The sequence below is a fragment of the Sus scrofa genome, chromosome 1 (genome assembly GCF_000003025.6).
Source record: "Sus scrofa isolate TJ Tabasco breed Duroc chromosome 1, Sscrofa11.1, whole genome shotgun sequence".
NCBI lineage: Eukaryota > Metazoa > Chordata > Mammalia > Artiodactyla > Suidae > Sus > Sus scrofa.
Genome location: NC_010443.5, coordinates 111,884,743 through 111,899,822, shown reverse-complemented (window position 1 = coordinate 111,899,822; position 15,080 = coordinate 111,884,743).

Sequence of the window (15,080 nt, the reverse complement as noted above, 5' to 3'; positions counted from 1 at the left end):
ATACATGTTGAATATATTCACAGCAGCATTGTTCCTAATCGCCAAAGACAGAAACAATTCTATATTAGTTAAGGTGGCTGTTGTTATACTAACTGGTGAAGTCTCAGGGGCTTGATACACTAAAAGTTTATTTCTTCCTCCCCAGATAGCCCAATGTGGGTGTTCCCAGTCAGAGGTGTTCTCAAGCCCCTCTCATCCCAATGGTAATCTAGTAACCCAGCATTTCTCTACCTTGTGACTCCACCACATATGGCTTCCAAGGTCGCCCATCGTCATCTCCAGTCCAGATAGACAGGAAGGACACATGGGAGGTTCTTAAGGGCAATGCAGAACCCATGTCCATATCCTACTGGAAGTGGACCTGGGGACTGTCATCCAGATGTTCCCAGGAGGAAGAGACACCCAGGAGAAAACAAGGATGGTGATTTGCTATTAATCTCTGCCACAAGCCAAAACATAACTCAACAATAGGATGGACAAATTGTGACACATTCATATGATGGGACGTGATCTAGTAACGGAAGTGGACAAACTACACCCAAACACAGCAACGTGAATGAATCCAACAAAAATATTGTTGAATAAAAGAATCCAGATCCAAAAGATAGCTAGAACGTGGTTTTATTTCTACCAAAAACTATATAAATATACAGTTCAAAATAAACAAAATGAGCTATATAGTTTAGGGAACGTACATAGGTAATGAAAACACAAAGAAAAGCAGGAGAATCATTATAATAAAAGTTGGAGTGATTAATACCTCTGGGAGAAGGAGGAATTTGTGGTTGGGAGAGACAAACTATAGCAGTTATACAGGTGTTTATTCACTTTTCCTCACATGTATTGCATCGGTCTTTAAATATTTTTATGATAGTTGATTTACAATGTTCTGTGGATTTCTGCTATACAGCAAAGCAACCCGGTTATACATACACATATACATTCTTTTTCTCACATTATCCTCCATCATGTTCCATCACAAGTGATTAGACACAGTTCCCTGTGCTATATATAGCAAGACCTCATTGCTTATCCACTCCAAATGCAATAGTTTGCATCTACTAACCCCAAACTCATTCACACACAAACGCTCCAAAAACCACGTATGTTTTCTTCATTAACGTAATAAAAACAGACCATTTAGTACAGAGAAAAGCAGTTTCCCTGAGGCTGGAACAGTACTGCTCTCTAGTAAACCAAGCTTCGCTGTCTCCCCTACTAGAAACTGAACACCCTCCACACCTCATTTTCTCTGATTTACCATTTTGCAGGTAGCACATTTCTCTGTGCTTCCATTTGACATAATTGCCAAACACCCAATTTTGTCCCTGTAGGTCACTCTGTAAATGTTATTATCTGCTGTTGTCTCCCATAATTACTACCCCTTTCCTGCGTTGATGAACAGTTTCTGCCACCATCTAGTTTTGCAGTTAACAAATGCCACTTTGCTACCAGCATTACTGCGCCCCTCATGATCTCTTTATCTTTGTTTCCTACAGTAACTTGTAAATTCCAGTGACTCATATCTCTCTTGTTCCAGACACTTAACTTTCAAATCTGTATTTTCCACCCTCCAGTGCACAATTGGTTTTATTTTCTGTCATGTCTCCCTTTCATCATCCTTGAATTCTATAGCTGGGAAAAGCCTTCGTCGCGTTACCCAGTCCTGAACACCTTTGTTTTTCCATTTCACAGACTCAGGAATCCATTCTCAGGACCGACTCAAAACACTCAGCTTTTGAAGGTAGATAATTTTAAGTATTCCCATGTCTCTCTCCTTGCATAAAAGGCATTTGTACTGGTGTCCTTCAGCAGAAACTTCTCCCTGCCTCCTACTGAGATAGCCAAAGGGTTGGTTGGCTTCCAGCCCTGGGTTCCAGAGATGGTGGCATTTTAGTGGCAAGATTCCCACTACCTCTTGATCGTGAAACAGACTGGGATGAAATGTTCAATGTAAAAGAGAGTAAGGCCAGGACAGTGGAGTTGCTTCTCCTTGGCTTCTTCCTGAAAAAGCCTCAACTGTATCTCTCAGCTAACTTGTCAGACCCAAGGTTCAACCAAGATCTAGGAAAGTGGGGCCTGGAAGGTCTTTTTGCTAACTTTTTAATTTATAGTAGCAAGTGCTTCTTCTCTTTTACTCACCCTCAGGAAGACTATCTGAGACAGCAGCTTAAGGGGGAAACATTTGGGATGAGGGGGTATTTCTTTTCTGTTTGACCCACCTCCTGCCCCGAGTCAAATTAACAAGGTCTGAAAGCTGGTTTTCAGGCTGTGCAGAGTTTAACTCCAGCTGTGTTGGTACAATTTATAGGCACACTTTTCTGACTTAAGTACCCCTTTAGCAAAAAAGAGCCAGTAAAAGAGCTAACACTCATAAACCCAATGAATAAAGAAATGAGCCGGCCCCCCAAATTGTGAAAAAATATGAAAATTGTCAAATTGGATATAATGCATTATTTGTTATGTTCCAGTAGTTTAGCACATGACGTGGCTCTTGTTGATTCCAGGGGTTTCATCCTCAGATACGAGTTTCCTAGACAGGCAGATACTGTTCAGGGCATTTGGTGCGGAGGATCGTGTTGCAAGGAAGTGTGCTTTTCTGCAGGGCTTCCCCACAGCTGGCTCCTCCTCCACCTCTTTCTACTGTACATTACCTAAGACAAGCCCAGGGAAAGAATCTGGCGCTATTTTGACTTTAAAATAAAAGCCTTTTTTTTTTTTTAAATGGCACTTACTATTTTCAAAAACAAACTGGCAAATATCCACTCAATCTAAAATGCTTCCGTTGATTACTCTGGTATTTCCAAAGATAATTTAAAATGTCAGAGCTTTTTTTCTTTTCTTTTTTAAGCCAGAGATTCAAAACTGTGCCAAGCAAAAAGAGAAAGTAGTAATTTATTGTACCTACAAATCCCAAGCATTAAAATGACAGGATTTTTAATCCTTACCATGTCAGCATCCTTGGTTATGCATGGCCTAGTTGGAAAAAAAAATTTTATTTTTACATGTGATAAAAGAGAAGATCCCATGGAAAAACAATTTCCAATTAATAGAATGTGGTGACCATATAAAGGCCCATCAAGCCTAGCAGATATCTGGCATCTTAACAGTGCTCAGAACGCTCAAAGATTACCTGGAGGCAAAGCAATTTTAAAAGAAAAAGCATATATAATATTCAAAATATCCATGTAGAAGGCTTTTAAAAAGAAATTTTCCCTATCCAAACTACATAACTTCTTAAAGAAGTTTTTTTTTCTTTATAAAGGAGAATAAATAGAACTACTTAAATGATGTTTCATAATCAGCTACAGTCAGGAAATGATAAATTAAAGCCACTACCCACCAGACTTTCAAATTAGGCATGCAGACACACACATACACACATTGAGCTGACACACTGCCAATTTGCACCTTAAATTGTCTGGACGTTCCTGGTTAGTCTTACAGGCTGACTAATAATATAAAGTGTTTTAGGGAGCAATCATTTCCTTTACATTGATGCTTGATTCCTTGCACAAACAATGCTTTTTAGGAAGTCTTACTAATTAAGGGAGGGGAAAAGTTGAGAGAGGAACACTCACTATTTTATGAGTTTTGTTACACACGAAGAGTGTGTGGTCTGAGTTTTAAAAAGTTAAAGATGTTCTAAAGTACAATAAATCATAAATTAACATTTAAATATCAGTAGGGTGTTTGAGGGTTGGGGAAGGGAACGTGTGGGTGGGGCTGGCAGGGAGGGGGAGGGGTACAGCAATGAGTCTTCAAAGAAATAAGGCAGGTTAGTATATTTTGCATGCTTCCCTAGAGCTGCCAGCTTCTGCTCACCAGCAACCCCAGAATACACAGACTCTCGCCTCTGATCCCCACACTGCTCTCATTCCTCCCATTCTGTGTGTTGGTGCAACCAGCCCGGGGTTGTGCCCTAAAAACTGGAAAGTCACAAATCACTGGTTCAAACAGACCCGCTTCTTCAAAGAACAGAGTGGGGAGTGGTGAGGGAAGAGGGAGGAGAGATGCTTAAAGTGATTTACGACCCCCCTAGGAGAGGGGTTTTGGCACCTGGGCCATTATGCTGGGACAAGGATCTGGCAAGTAACAAGGACATTGAAATGTACGAGGGGCCCATTAGGATGGTTCAATCTTCCCTGGATTAGTCAGGCATTTGATATAAATAAGTAAACACCAAAATCACCTCCACCACAGCCCAAAACATCTCTGTCCCCTTTCACTCTCTCTTCTTTTCCAAAGAGTGAAAGGGACTAGAGATTAGAAAAAGAGGTCTTGTGTATTCAAAGTGCTAATTCAGAACTTCTTTTTCTAATGCACTCATGAAACATTTTAATTGTCTGACTTTGCATTCAAAAGCCTTGTTTGCAACTCCTAATTGCAGGCTGCTTTGAACAAATAATTGAAATGCATGACTTGTGGGGCCTGCTTAAACAATTATAATGTGCTTTGCCGCTAGGTGCCGGTCCCCCTCCCACCCCTAGCCCTTTTTGCATAATGACAAGCAGCCAGCTTGATATTTGCAGGCAAGTTAAAACCAAGCTAATTTGCTGCGCTGCAATTTGGGGCTGTGGCAGTGGCTGTACCTGCATTAGTGCTTGCCACAGCAAAAATGGCTCTAATAGTTCAACTGAATGTTAAGAAGACCTTTTCATTTTCTGCTGAGAGAATCCCACTGGGGTTTTGTTTTCAAAATACAAATCTTTCACGTGGCTGTTAGTTTTGTAACTACATACAATTTATGGAGCCATTTCCCTGAAAATGTTCCCAACCTGGTTTTAGCACAGTCCTCAACAAATCTGTTCCTTCTTTTCAGGGGACTCAGGTTTAGAAATGAAACAAAAGTGTCCAGATCCCAGGAACGCCCCAAGACTGGCCACAGCCCGCAGCTGAGGACCACACACAGGGAAGCTGCTTCTGAAAAGGGGCTGAGAGTCTCTTGCTCTTAGGATCTAGAACACGGTGCCAGACATGCCACCGTCCAGACCCCCATCAGGATGCAGAGGTTTAATAAGGAAACTAAGATTGTGCTCCCTGGTGTTTTGAACATTAAAATTTTGTTTTCATTTATTGAAACTGTAGCAAAAGGCACATACCATGAAATGTCCTATCTTATCTGTTTTTAAGAGTCCAATTCAGTGGCATTAAGTACATGCACGGTGTTGTGCGACCATCACCAACATTCATCCTCAGAACTCTTTTCATCTTGCAAAATGGCAGCTCTGAACCCGTTAAACCATAACTCCCCATTCCTGCTTTCCCACCCAGCCTCCCATCTACTTTCTGGGTCTGTGAATTTGACTACTCTACACTGAGCAATGCTTTGGCTTTTTTTTTTTTTTTTTTTTTTTTTTTTTTTAAGATTCAACCTTCCAAGTTTTAAGATTAAAAAAAAAAAATTTCACCCTTTAAGAATGAACTATGTTTTTATTAGAATCATCTGGATCAGTATTGGCAATTCTCAATTATTTGTTTAAGATCCTGGAGAGAGGGGATGATTTGCAGTCTGAAAAAAGTAGATCAAAAATCTCACTATTTTAATATCTCAATTCTGCCTGCTAAAAACAGCACTAAAGATAACTTCTTTGTCCCAGAGTTTCTCAGAAGCCCTAGTTGTCTGGGCAGGTAAACAGTCGGAGATGGGCGCCCCTGGTTACCCAGGCACTGTGCTTTATATCTATGCTTTTTAGTTCTAAATGTTCACAATGACCCATGAGATAGGTATTGTCTCCCTTTCACAGATGGCAGATGAAGCTCAGAAAAGCTGGGTAAGTTGCCCAAAGTCACACAGCGACTCCGCAGGGAGACTGGGATTCTAGGCACCGGGACTCAAAAGTTCTTTTCAAGTCACTGAGCAGCACAGCAGGAAGGATCTACAGGAAGTGGCGCTTCAAAGGCACTGGCTGTTTGGCAGGGGGACCAGGGATTAACGCCAGCTCATCCTGGGACACAGGTGTAACACGTGTGCGGGGCTGTGGGAGGGGAATTCCTCAGCATTGTTATGAACACCCCACATCCCGTCTGCCCTCACTAGGTTGCACTCAGCAGGTGGTATTAGAACCCTCGTTGAGACTCTCAGGCCTAATGTTTCTCGGTCTTAATCTCCAGAGAAGAGCCCAGAGATTCTCTTCATAACCCACTTTTGAGCTAAGAAAGCCATTCATCCCAGTAACAATAGCTGGCCTTTACTGAGTGATTACCATGCACCAAGCTTTGTGTGTGTCGCCTGCAAAAGCAGCCTTGCTCTCAAGTTCACACACTTAACACTACCCTAGACAAGTTCTCTCAACATAAAACATAAGTACAGCTGCAGAGCCCCATTCAACTCAAACCTTCTGTGCAGAGCCTGTGCATGTGAGCACAGGGCTATACTTCCCCAAAGGAGATGCTCTTCTCTGTCATGGGCAGACCGAGCTGTCTGACGTATTTGAAGTTTTCAAATTACTATGTAGCAAATGACAAAAATCATCAGCTTTATATTTTAAATTGCGTGGTTAAGTAGGTCTCCAAAATATTCTTGTCCAAAACATTTCACCAGAATTGAACCAAGCTTTGGCTTCCCCTTGCAGGCTTTAGCACATACGAGGGGTAGAAGGACAAGATAAATGATACTACAAAGGGAAGACATCAGACAGTTTTGGAATTGCGATATATTCTAAAGGACAAGTAGCCAATAGCTTCCTATTGACTGTTTTTTGTTTTGTTTTGGTTTTTTGTCTTTTTGCCTTTTCTAGGGCCACTCCGGCGGCATGCGGAGGTTCCTAGGCCAGGGGTCTAATCAGAGCTGTAGCCACTAGCCTACACCAGAGCCACAGCAACGCCAGATCCAAGCCGCATCTGCAACCTACACCACAGCTCACGGCAACACCAGATCCCCAACCCACTGAGAAAGGCCAGGGATCAAACCCAAAACCCCATGGTTCCCAGTTGGGTTCGTTAACCACTGAGCCATGACGGGAACTCCTCCTATTGCTTGTTATTCAAAAATAATAGGGCTTCCATTGAGTCTAATGCTTCTTCGTCTGCTACATATCCATTGGTCATTCCCATAAGCCTGGGCAGGATGGTTCTTGGGCCCACGCTGTGGATGGGAACTGGTGCTCTGTGCAGTGAGGAGAGCCAGCTCCCCAGCCTCAACCACACAGCTAGTAAGGAACAAGGGAAGAAGACATCATCCTTCCCCCAACACGTGTTTTTCTCACCTCCCCTTCACCTCCACCCCACTTCACCCCACCCTCACTACTATGCCTCAATCTCTGATATCATTTTGATTTGGTTTTTGCAACTGCAGTTAGGAGAACAGCTGAAACAAAACAAACCCAGAACTGAAACCCACCCCACATCTTGGGTCTGATTTACCTTTTTGTAGATCTGAGTCACTGGCTACCACCTGCTGAACCAGCTACCTGCCTGCACCCCTTTGGGGCACCACAGCTGACTCAATCTGTCTCATTTGCTGGAGAAGGAGGGCATGCTCAAAGGCAAACCTACCCACTCTGCAGTTTGCTCGTGATTATTCACTAAGACTTTCAGGACTTATCTCTTAAGTATTACTGGAAGAATCCAAGTCAGTGAATGTGGCCCTCTTTGCCCAGGATCTAGTCCAACAGGAGGCAGAACCACATTTTCAGATATGTTTTCTGCTAGGGATGTTGTTCCATCATTTTTCATCTTCAAATATTGACCCAACTTGAAGGGACACCTGCAGATTTGGGAAACTGAAGCATCAAAATGAATAGCTGACTGTAATGGATTGAAGACAGTGGATATCTAAAAATCCACCAGCCTATAAGAACCCTCAAAAAAAAAAAAAAAAAAAAAAAAGAGAGAGAGGGAGAGAGAAGCAAATAAATCCTCATTTGTTATCGTTGGAATAGGCTATCACAGTAACTCCTTACTAAGACAATTGTGAATAACTCTATTTTAGGGTAACCATTAAACCCCCGTTGACGAGGTAAGATCTTTATGAGTGAATTCTGGTTAGCAAATGTAGAAGAAATGATAAAATCAGAAAAGTCAACATTTGGCAATCCCCAAAGATAATAGATTCAATTAAGGATCATCTATGGGCAATAGGGGAAAGGTCAACGGAGAATGAGATTCACATGGTGTCAAAGTCCTACCCGCCCTGTCCCCCCCGCCATACACACCAGATTCATCACTAGTCACAAGGGCAAAGCAAGTAGGGTAGCAAGCTGCGAGACATAAACCCATCATTCTTAGCACTACAAGAGCAGGACAGCTGGGCATTATGTACCACTTGGAATATAAAGAATACAGCAGAAGAGTTCCCTTTGTGGCTCAGTGGGTTAGGAACCCAATAGAATGTCTGTGAGGATGCAGATTTGATCCCTGGCCTCATTCAGTGTGTTAAGGATCCAGTATTGCCGCAAGCTGCAGAGTAGGTTGCAGATGTGGCTCAGCTTGATGTTGCCATGGATATGGTGTAGGCATCAGCTGCAGCTCCAATTTGACCCTTAGCCTGGAAACTTCCATATGCTACAGGTGTGGCCCTAAAAAGAAAAAAGAAAAAAAAAATAACACAGTACCACTTCTAAAATATTCTTATCAAAAATATTTCACCCAAATCTGGTCACTGTCTTTAGATACAGGAAATAAAGGAAGTAGAAAAACAAGATAAATGTCATTACAAGGGGAAAAAAATTCAGACCATTCAAAAATTACGGTACATTTTACAGGACGAGTGGTCTTGTAACCTCAATATATCAATGTCATGAAAATGGAGAAGAGACAGATGGATCCTAGCACAGATAATCTAAAGGAATCAGAATTATAGAATTCTATCCTTTTCTGGAAGCCCACCTTCTTTCTAGAACAATGCCCGTTGCAAAGAAACAGGCCATGTTGGGCACGCTATACATATGAAATGAAGGAGTAAGTAAGTGGATGAATTCTATAAATGAGGAGAAAAAGGCTCTGAGGGCTCAGTGGCTCAAGGCAGCTGGTCCTTGGCAGAGCTGAGGCTAAAACTTGATCAATTCTTAGCCTTCTTCTGTAATCCTCTATTTTTGTCTCTTCATATATAATTTAGTTTTAGATTTAAAAATCCTTAAGGAACATAACAACCAAATGTAATATGTGGTTCCCGGTTTGAATAAACCAGCTACAAAACACATTTTGAAGACAGGAACAGGGACTGATTACTAGAGGACATAGAGGCATCTCTGACGAGAGAGTCAGGGAAGGTAACGGTACTGTGGTTACACAGGAAGTGGTCTGTCTATCTTCTAGAGATGGTGCACCAAACTTCTTCAGGGTAAAAGTCATGACACTGGTAATTTTCTTTAAAATTCTCCAGCACAAAGAACTTGGTGGAACATTAATGGCAATGTAAGTGGGTACATGGCTATTTATTACACTATTCTTTCATTTATTTGAAAGTGTTCATAATAAGATAGAAAGATAATTGGTTGATAGATTAGACAGAGAAGTAGATAGGGACCCATGCAGCAAAAAGCCTGGAAAATTTTCATTTCTCAACATTCTTCAACTTCACCTACTTAGGATGTAGATGACATAAAAGAAAAACTTCTCAGCTATTTTAAAAAATATTATTGTTATTTATTTTCTTGCTCAAATTGTATCAGCTTTGGCCAATGAGAGCTCTTTAAAGTTGGTTCTTGTGTACTTTTTTTTTTGTCTTTTTGTCGTCTTTAGGGCCACACCCATGGCATATGGAGGTTCCCAGGCTAGGGGTCAGATAGGAGCTACAGCTGCCAGCCTACGCCACAGCCACAGCATTGCCAGATCTGAGCTTCGTCTGCAACCTACACCACAGCTCACAGCAATGCCGGATTCTTCACCCACTGAGCAGCGAGGCCAGGGATCAGACCCGCAACCTCATGGATCCTAGTTGGATTCGTTTCCGCTGTGCCACAATGGGAACTCTGCAAACAGCTATTTTTTAAAATTAACATTGACTTAATTCTTTTTTTCATTTATTAAATTATAGTTGATTTCTGATGTTGTGCCAATTTCTTCTGTTCAGCAAAGTGGCCTGATAATACATTCTTTTTCTCATACCATCTTCCATCATGATCTGTCCCAAGAGACTGGACAGGATTCCCTGTGCTGTACAGTAGGACCTCATTGCTTATCCATTCTAAATGTAATAGTTTGCACCTACTAACCCCAACCTCCCAATTCATCCCACTCCCTCCCGCCTCTGCCTTGGCAACCGCAAGTCTATTCTCCATGCCTGTGAGTCTGTTTCTGTTTTATAGATAGGTTCATTTGCACCATTATTTTAGATTCCATATATAAGTGATAACATGGTATTTGTCTTTCTTTTTCAGAGTTACTTCACTTAATATGAGAATCTCTAGTTGCATTTATGTTGCTGCGAATGGCATTATTTCATTCCTTTTGATGGCTGGATGGTATTCCATTGTATACATGACTTAATTCTTAGTAGTAGAAATAAGAGCCTTTGAACACCATGGAATCACATGCGTTCGCAGAGCACAACGTCTTGAATAAATAGTTTAGAAACCACTGAGGTGGTTTCAAAGTGGTATACAAAAACATTTAAGATGTGTTTCTCAAACACAGTGCTGGAAATATTTCTCGTGATGTTCCATCAGGAAAAACCAAAGGGGGAGGATGCCAAGGACAAGTGAGTTTAGTGAATCTCAGGCTATCACAGACTTTAGTTTTCTGCTGATGATAAATTCAAGGAGATGTATGTGGCCCTCAGTTCAAGATTCTGCATCACCTCTGAACAGTAATTATAAGATGGCTAGCAATTGGGTTCTGCTTAACATTTTGCTGACTCCAAAAAATTCAACTATGTGACAGTTTGGAAAGCAGAGAGACAGAAAGGACTCCCTTTCCTTCCTACTTAGTCTAACCTGTGTGCATCTCCAGGTTTACCACAGAAGGGAGAGCATCTGTCTGCGGGACTGCAGCAATCACACCCCACCTGCTTCATGCCAGGACACCCTAAATGGTGAGAAGAAGCCACACATCTGAACATAGGAGACCTTTGATTCATCGCTGCATGAGTTAAGGAAGTTAACTGTACATGAGGAAAAACGAAGAAGGTTACAGAAGGAGCTGGGTTTGGAATGGGCAGACCTGGGTTTGCGTCCCAGTTTTGCCTCCAATTGGCTTCCAGTCATCGACACAGGACTTGGCCTTTCCTCCTCTGTTAGGTATCTATCACTCTATCTATTCTTTCATGCCACATGTGGTTTTTGAGTAGCCTGTATATGCCAGGTATCATACTAAGAAAACAAGCCTGCTTGCACAAAATGACAGCCTTCAAAAGTCCTGCAGATTCCTTGTGAATTGTCTTTGCCAGGCTCCACTCCCTCCTTTCCCCTCCTTCTGCATGAGACATTGAGAACAACTGTAGGTACTTTTGAGAAGGCCAGATTTCAGCTAAACCATAATGAAATTTCTGGATGAACAGAAATGATCAGCATAAAAACAATACAATAATTCTCTCAAGATTTAAAAACTGACCCTGCGTCAACCCTAGGACATACAACCTCCAGAACAGAGAAAGCAAACTGACAGCCCTTGGCCAGTGCAGCTCGCCAGTTGTGCTCTGTGTAGGTTATCCAGGGCACCTGCTCAAATGGTTTTCTTTTGCTTTTTTGCTTTTTAGAGCTACAAGTGCAGCATATGGAAGTTCCCAGGCTAGGGGTCAAATCAGAGCTGCAGCTGCTGGCCTATGCCTCAGTCACAGCAACACAGGCTCCAAGCCAAGTCAGCAACCTACACCACAGCTCACCGCAATGCCAGATCCTTAACCCACTGAGCGAGGCCAGGGATCAAACCCACATCCTCATGGATACTAGTTTGCCACCGCTGAGCCACAATGGGAACTCCTCGGATGGTTTTCTAATGGAGAAATATTTCTCCATACTACTGTCTGTGTCAAAAATGGGAAAATTAGAGTGAGGACTAAAAGCAATAGATGTTTTCAGGAAAATAGTACTGAGCACACACTGGGCCCTGCCCCGTTTTGGTTTTGGGGTTTGGCTTTTTTTTTTTTTTAAATATGTACCCTATCTGACTTTTACAGCTACAGAGTTTGTGATGCTTCACTCTAAACCGAGAGACAAGTCTGTCTGCACCCTCACTCCTCAAAGGGATGCTGCTCCCTAAGATGAGGGAGAAGGGAGAAAAGGAAGGCAAGGAGAGGCTGCCCTCTTTCTGTGACTCCCCAGCCAGGGCAGAGACAGACCCCTCTCACACTCAGAGCTGAGATGCACCGCAGGTTATCAGGCTCAATCCTGTTCTTACTATATGAAGAAATCAAGCCTCAGGGAAATCAAGAGCTTGACGCAAGCCAGACAGCCACGCCGGAACAGGCCGAGCCTGAGTGTTTTTTCCTCTTCCTTTAAAATGCCTCGCCCTCAAGTGAAAGCGAAACTACAGCTTCTATTAAATCATGTTTTTTATCATCTCTGAGCACCACAACTTTAGACGAACTGTTTCCACTCCAAGTTGATGGTCTCAGTGAAATCTCTCATTCTGTCCTGGCATTAGAAGCCCAGAAAAAATGAGCCCCTGAGGGTAGGGCCCATTAGCAGCGTGCTTTGTGAAGCTCCTCCAATTGGCTAAGGAGCACTTCACAGCGACAAGTTCATCTCTCTCCTGTCACCAGAGAGCACCTGCCCCGCGCTCGCAGGAATGTTACAGTGTCAAACAGGAACTTAGGGTGAACAGTAGAGTTCCAGTTTAGGAAGAGGGACTTTGGAGTCCAACCCGACCTGGGAGAACCTGTTCTTTGACTCAATTTCCCTTTCTGAAACACTGAGCAAACTACAGCACCTATTTCAGACTGTTGCTGTTGGAATTAAATATGATGATAAAGAAGATAATGCCAGGACATAGTAGGTACCAAAATGACACCAGTTAGCATAATGATAGCCAGGCAAACAAATACATACTGTGCCTAGACTGCTTTTAGTTGTTTTTGTCTTGGAGAGCCCAGATAATTGCAATTCCCTTTCACAAGTCGTTTAGGTAACAAGATTCCAACAGAAATTATGGACAAAGGTTAAAATGAAAGTAGACAACTTCCCAGCATAAATCCATCTTACTGGGACCTCAAATCAAGTTCAACTCTATTAGACACCTCAGCAGAGCTGCATGTCTGTTCTCCCCAGATGGTAACATTGGTAACGTTGTAGTCTTCTTCTGCTTTAATCATGGTGGGCACTGCGAAAATAAGGTAGCAGTCACTTCTTCTGCACCAGGTATACTAAATGCATCACTCCCATAACAAACTCAGCCTTCACCGGCATGGGTCCTTCGAATTTGCCCACAGTCCCTTCCACAGCCAGCTCTCCCCTCGTGTCCATGCTTGGAAGTTTGGAGCATAATAGTTTCAGCATCTTGAGGGGTGCACCGATGCAGGGGCATGAGGAGTTTGGAAGCATCTGGTGGGGGAACAGGAAAGCAGAGTCCTCTAATTCCGGCACATTTATAGTGTGGTAGCATTGTGACCCATCTTAGGAATGTGGAATAGGAGAAGGAAGCCAACTGCACCTTGCAGGGGCCAGCCCATGCTTTACCCCTGGCATAGAGTTACCGTGTGACAAAGCATTCGAGTTCATCTTTATGAATCTACAAATTCAAACAGAATGAAATTTTTCTTGCCATCCTCCCAGATCCTGAGCTCCTATCAACTACAGCTGGAGTGGCTTTTCTGCTTCAGGGTATTGTTACTTCTGTGATTTTGCGAAGTAAAAAGAGATGAAGGGGACAAGCCCAAGTGACACGTTCCTATGCAAACGCGCAAAATTGCTTCCCAACCCCACCAGTCTCCAAGCCACCACACAAGTGGCTCCTTGTGTGCATTGTGATGGGTGCCCAAGACATATCTGCCATAGCAGAGATTTTATGCGCCAACCTTTTCCACTTCCAAACTCTGGCTCTGTGCCTACCACATTTGTTCTTTGGCAAAAGGAACTGCCACAAGAGGTAGAACCACCAAATTCTTAATAGGTGACACTTTATAATTAGGAATGAAGACATAGTCTCATTGATGTTTTGCTGGGTGAAATCCTCTGGATTCTACAATCTTACTTCAAATGACATCTCTAAACTCTCTGATATCCTTATCGGCTGTGGCACCCAATGTGCTCCACCAACCAGCAAGGAAGTGAGAACATCAGCCCTAGTTGGCTGGTGAGAAACAGAGGAAACAAAAAGCAGGGGACATCTGGTCTCATGGAAATTTGGAAAGGGGGTTTTCAGTGCTCCTTTATATATACTTGCTTCACTTCTACTGATGTTTTAGGCCTTGGCTTACATGTCATTTCTATAAGAATGCCGTCCTTTCCTCCTCAGATTAGTTGGTCCCCTGTTGTGCATTATTATTGTACTTGTAGTTCTTGCAGTGGCATCTATTACCACTAAAATCAAACAGTTACCTACATGTTTGTGTTAGCTGTCTCTCTCTCCTACTAAACTTCAAGGGGAAGGACTAAGTCTTTTTGCTGAAATATTCTCAGGGGCTAGAACTTCTGGGGCTAATATTAAGTATGTACTAAACAAATGAATGAATGAATGAATGAATGAAACACTTTTCTGGTCCGTTTTCTTACTCTCTTTTTATTTGGAGGCATTCAACTTCATATCAATTGCTTACCAAACTCTTGTTAACACAAATTTTAAAATATTTATTGTGCATCTGCTACACAGTTATTACTGGATATAAATGGTTCTTCACACTTTTTCAGTGCTTTCCAAGCCTTTAGGGTGCTGTGGTTGTTTGCTTTCATACTAGATTTGAGGGACAAGAGGCTCAGCAAATGACTGACCCAACCAAAGGCACAGAGAGCCAGAAGCACAAATGCAGATGCTTCCCGCATACCCACCAACCTCTGGGATGCATGGGTCACCTGCTCCCTTGAGAATCAGCCCCCACCCTGTCATCTTTCCTCTGTAGAACATCTGCTCCTAGGACCCCATACTTTAGAGGTTCATAGCTAGTGGATGCGATCAATGTTTTAAACTTATTCCAGATTTGTATTTTATAGAGGCCCTTGAGATGATTTAATTTTTAAATTACAGTTGATTTACAATGTTCTGTC